Below are 5,527 nucleotides of genomic sequence, written 5' to 3'. Positions count from 1 at the left end.
CTTGGAGTGGTAAAATAAAAGATTAAAGTATATTTCAATACAAGAGTCCTGGAAAGATTTATGTAAATGACATTTTAACTAGGTGCATCTTTGCTGTTTATTGTATTTTTCACCACTGTCCTGAATTCCCTTGTTTAGATACAAAAACTTGTCTGAGCATGCATGTATGCTCATGCAGCTTTTGTCTTCCATTCCTATTTTCTAGCCTCTTACACATGTTGCCTGAGCCACTAAGATGGCCTTGTTTCTAAGTAGCTTGTCACATTCTGATACCTGGGTAACCCTTCCCCTTGCTACTCGTATTCATTTAGCTGATGGTAACTTCCTATCATTTCATTTCCTCTGCTTCCCACAAAGCCGTCATTGGCATAGGAACCCAGTTCCTTGCAGTCATTTTGGTGTGGTCAACTCTTTAACATTGTGACCTTCCCAGGATTTTACTTTTAGAGCCATTCATGATTCTTTGAAACTCAAGTGCACCACTGGAAAAGTTTACATTCTAGACCACAGAGTAAGTCCATGCACAGCCATCTTGAGGGATATCCTATAATAAAGGACCACTACCTAGAACAGGATCTGATGAGCTATACTCTTAATGGTCATTTGAGAAAAAAAGGAGATAAAAGCTAGGGTCCAATTTCTCTGCAGCTCTTGAATTCAGGCAACATTAAAATCTAAAGCCTTGCAAATGGGTTACTAACAGCTGAATTTTTCTGATTGCTATCAGGTAGTGTATTAAGCACTTTACAAGTTATTTAACCTTCACAGTGTTTCTATGGTGTATTTTACCACCGTTTTATAAGCGATGCAGCTGAGGGAGATACAGGCATTCAGTAATTTGCCCAACATCACCAAGTGGCAGTATTTGTAGGCAGATCTCTGATTCCAAAGCTTAGTTTCATTGTGTTCCTAATCCTGCTACTGTATGACCCTCGTTTTGTTTTAATATTTATCCTGAGTCCCAGACTAGATTACTTATGAGGCACGATTTCTTAGGCTAAACATTGGTTTTGGCTAGTTTGCCAAGGAAAATTTAAAGGGCAAATCTGAGGAGAATTTAGATCATAAATTTCAGTAAATCACTTTGGGCATTACCAAATACACCTTAGCACTATACCATATTTTGCCATGTATAACATTTTGCCCAAATTTTTGAGGGAAAAATAAGGGTGCACATTATACATGGGTGGTACTAATTCTGTATCTACATAAATGTATGTTTGTGCATTAAAAGTAACTAGGAAGCAATAACTATGCAAAATAATACCCTGGAATATGATAATCGGTTTTGTTTCTAAATATATTGAATTGAAAGGTTTTTCCTGAAAGTTCGGGAAAAAAATATGGGTGTGCATCATACACAGTAGTGTATTATACATGGCAAAATATGGTATTTCTGAAAGTCTCAGGAGGCTGGAGTAGGTTTGGGGACTCTCAATATCAATGGTCTTCTCAGCCCCTCATTCTATGTGCTCAGCCCCAGTTATTACTTGATTTGAAAATAGGAAATGACTAGAAAAAAATTCAGCTTTTTTTTTAGTATGCCAGCCAGCTTATTGGCATCCAAGTATATACCCTTTAAAGTTGCCTTAGGCAGACATAGGCATTCCCAAAATGCCATTGCTCAGAAAATATTTGGAACTTGTTTAAAATTGCTTTTAGAAATAATTTTATAAGCATTTGAAAGATGCAGCCCTCTTCAGTATGTTCACATTATTTGCCACCCTTAAGATGACTTGGCTGTTTCCAAGAATTATCTTTTTCTCAGTGAATGGAGATTTGCCACCCTTAAGCATATTGAGAAGAATGCACTATTCAAAGGCAATCACACATAAGGCATGTCAAAATCATAGGTGCAGTAGTATTTAGAGTAAATGGCTGTGGAGGAGAGTATTTTGAAAAGATTGACACCTCAATATTTGAAGCACAGGGAGGAAGATAAAGACATCAGTGGGGAAATACATAAAGGTTGGTAAAACTACAAAAACCTTAAAAATACACATACTATAGTTATCCATCCCCATTCAAATATTTGAAAGGAACAGTGAGCAGTAATGGAAACAAAGGTTCATCTGTTTAAGAGTTTGCTTCCTCAGCTAAGAAGATGAATGTGTATTGGCTTCCCACTATGTTCTAGGTATTGTGCTGGTGCCAGGTTTCTCTTCCCTCTGTGTTTGACTGAATGGGGACCTGGAGCCCCCCAAATATTGCTGGCTTTCTCAGTGGATAGTGTTGGTAACTGTGAAATACCTACTTGTTAAGAAAATTCACACTTGGTCCCCTATCTGCACCAAATGTTCTAGAATAGCACTGTCCAGTAGGAATATAATCCAAGTCACATGATTTAAAAATTTCTACCTCTGGCTGGTGTAGCTCAGTGAGTTTAGTGCTGACCTGTGAACGAAAGGGTCAATCACTGGTTCGATTCCCAGTCTAGGGAACATGCCTGGGTTGTGGGCCAGGTCCCCAGTAGGGGACATGCAAGAGGTAGCCACACATGGATGTCTCCCTCTTCCCCTCTCTAAACATAAAAAAATATTTAAGATATCTAGTAGCCACATTATAAGAGGTGAAATTAATTTTAAGGTTAAAATATTTTAACATAATCGATATAAGAATTATTAATGAGATTTACAACACATTTTCATACTGAGTCTTCAAAATCTGGCATTTTACACTTCAAAGTACATCTCATTTTGGACAACGTACATTCCAAATGCTCAATAGCAGTAAGTGGCTAACAGCTACTGTATTGGACAGTGCACTTGTAGACCAATATGGGATAGAGTGATTAAAGTGGGTAGGATGCAAATGGCAAGGATTTAAAAGTTCACCTGTAGACACACACCTTATCTGCTCATCTACATTACCCTAGAAGTAAATAGACATCATTCTGTGTGTCAAAGCTGTGGCTTAGAGTATCTATCCAAGTTTACAAAACTCCCTGCTTTGAGGTTAAAAGCATATGCTGCCTACCAAAGCTTGAAATCTCACTACTAATAATTAGCAAAAGACCTTAGCTGGTTGCGGGCCCCATGATTAAAACCTTGGGAAGCCCATTATAACGAGAAGTATGTAGCAGCTAATAGTGATTGTTACAATTACTTATTGCAGGAACAAGCACCTAGTGTTTTATGTGGACTCTGTTAGTTAAGCTATGTTAAAATTGTACAAATAAATAATTTCCACATTTCAATATCCCCAGGTTAGCTCTGTTAGAAAGAGCTAACCTGGATTTATAATATGTTTCTGCATTGTAGTTCGATAGTAAGTGGTAATATATGTCTAAATGAGTTTCTTGGGATAGGAGGGGGAAGTTTGACAACATGTGAGTATAGGTTACCAGATCAGACTTTAGTCCGAAAGCAAGTATTTCCCAACACCAAATCTCTGCTGCTATTGCTGACAATTTATTTTGTTTGGCAACATGGAGTAAAATATTAACTCCTGTGCAGAAAGAGCCTTTGAATTTGAAGGTTTGGAAAAAGCTGATTCATTTGGCTTGGCTTAGTTGTATTTTCTGTGTGGATATAACATTTTCTGTGGTCTTTTTTATTTAAGAATGTGAAAACTCATTTAGTAGTATAGGACGAATGTTGGTTTCCAGCCTGGGAGATCCAAATCTATCTCTATCTCCTTGCTCGAAAGAAGCCAGAGGATTACATCACCCAGCTTCCCCCCCCCCCGCCCCCAGAATATTGGGTGCAGCCCTTCTAGATTAAAGGTGAAAATTCAGAGTCATTTTCTTTTGTCATGGCTCTGTCCTTCCGTAGGAGAAGGAAAAGAATAGGGAAGTATCTGAGGCTTTGTTAACACAAAGGTACAGGGTTATTCCCAAGAAGCAGAGACCAACTCAGCAACTAAACCCAAATTCTGCCCTATTGCTCTAATGAAAAAGAAACTTCTCCCCAGTGATGCTGTCTTCTCTAGGTCAGAGTTAATCCCTTTTCTCCACATTTGGGGACCATCTACATGTTTAATCAGGAAATCTTTTTAGCCTAATCTGCTAAATAGAAATACATTTTAAGCTTCATTTTAGTATAGATATCTAACAGCCCTTGTACAGACATGGACACCAACTGGGCCCTTTCCATTATTTTTTAAAAGTCTGAGGTCAAAGTCACTTGGGGGAAAAAAGCTGGATAAGCCCTTCTACTTCTTTCTCTTCATCCCCACTCCCAAGATTTTCTCTTCAGTTCACACTACTGGTACATTTGATTTTGAACATCTTATCCATTAACTGTCCAACATATATTAACTAGGACTACCCTAGGCCTTATTTCCTTCTTAAGATGCCAGTTTATAACTTTGAGCCCAGAAATTTCAGTGTGCTAGATTCCTGGCTCTGAAACCTTGTGGATGACTGAAATGTCTACCTATGACTGCTCCAGAGAGGTATTGTAGGACCCACTAGAAAGCATACTGTGATGTACTGTGCCTGCCCTCCAATCAGCAGCACTGTATACACGCTTTCATTCCACTGAAAGCTTGTGACCTGCTGGCATGGTCCTGAAAGGAAAGAGGAGGTGGAGAAATGGTTAAAGATTGAGATTAATGGATGTGTTGAATACCTACCTGTTCATAAGCCACTGGGCTACTAGGCCTTTTCATATTTGTCCTCTCATTTTAACACTCAAATAATAAATAAATAACTGGGGGGCACTTGAATAGTTGCATTTTATAAACTAAATAGAATCAGAGGTTAGGTGACATACCCCAGGTTCCACTGCTAGTATTGGTTATCAAGAAATATTTTTTATTAGAATCTATGTTTCAAGCACCATTGTAGGTATGGGGGGTACTGTGGTGAACAAGAAAATGCCCTTGCCTTCATGGGGCTTACATTTGAGTAAGGTAGAGGCAGATGATAGATTTGTAAATACAAATTAATACAGTGATTACATGCCGAGAAGAAAATTAAATGGTGTGGTGTGATTATGACTGCGATGGAGTAAGGTGGTTAGAGAAGACCTTTCTGAGGAGGTGACACAAGCTGAGACCTGAGTGAATAGGAAGCAGAACATTTCGGCTTCAGGAAATGAGTTCGGCTCAGTAGGTGGAGGGAGGAAAAGGAGCAGTGTTGAAATGGGGTGAGAGATGAGTCAGGGGCCAGTGTATGAGAGATTTATTCTGAGATAAAAAGCTGTTGAAGTCTTCCTTGTACATGGAAGTGAAGGGTTCTGACTTAAATAACTACTAGGTAGCAGAATCAGAGCTAGAAGACAGATCTGACTCTAGGGCCTCTGTATGTTCCATGACACTACAGAAGACACCCTTCCTTGCTCCTTTCCATCCCAAGTGCAAGTACATAGAATCTAGGTCCACAGTACCCTGGACAGGGCTCTGCAATGATCTAGCAGGGGTGTCCAACCTTTTGGCATCTCTGTGACATGCTGGAAGAAGAGTTGTCTTGGGCCACATATAAAATACATTGTGACACGTAATCACACAAAAAAGGTCTCATCATGTTTTAAGTAAATTTACAATTTTGTGCTGGGCCATATTTGCAGCCATCCTGGGTTTCATG

This window comes from Sturnira hondurensis, unplaced genomic scaffold (genome assembly GCF_014824575.4).
Source record: "Sturnira hondurensis isolate 20B ecotype Veracruz unplaced genomic scaffold, ASM1482457v3 Scaffold0024651, whole genome shotgun sequence".
Taxonomy (NCBI): domain Eukaryota; kingdom Metazoa; phylum Chordata; class Mammalia; order Chiroptera; family Phyllostomidae; genus Sturnira; species Sturnira hondurensis.
Note: the sequence above shows the minus strand (reverse complement) of the source record.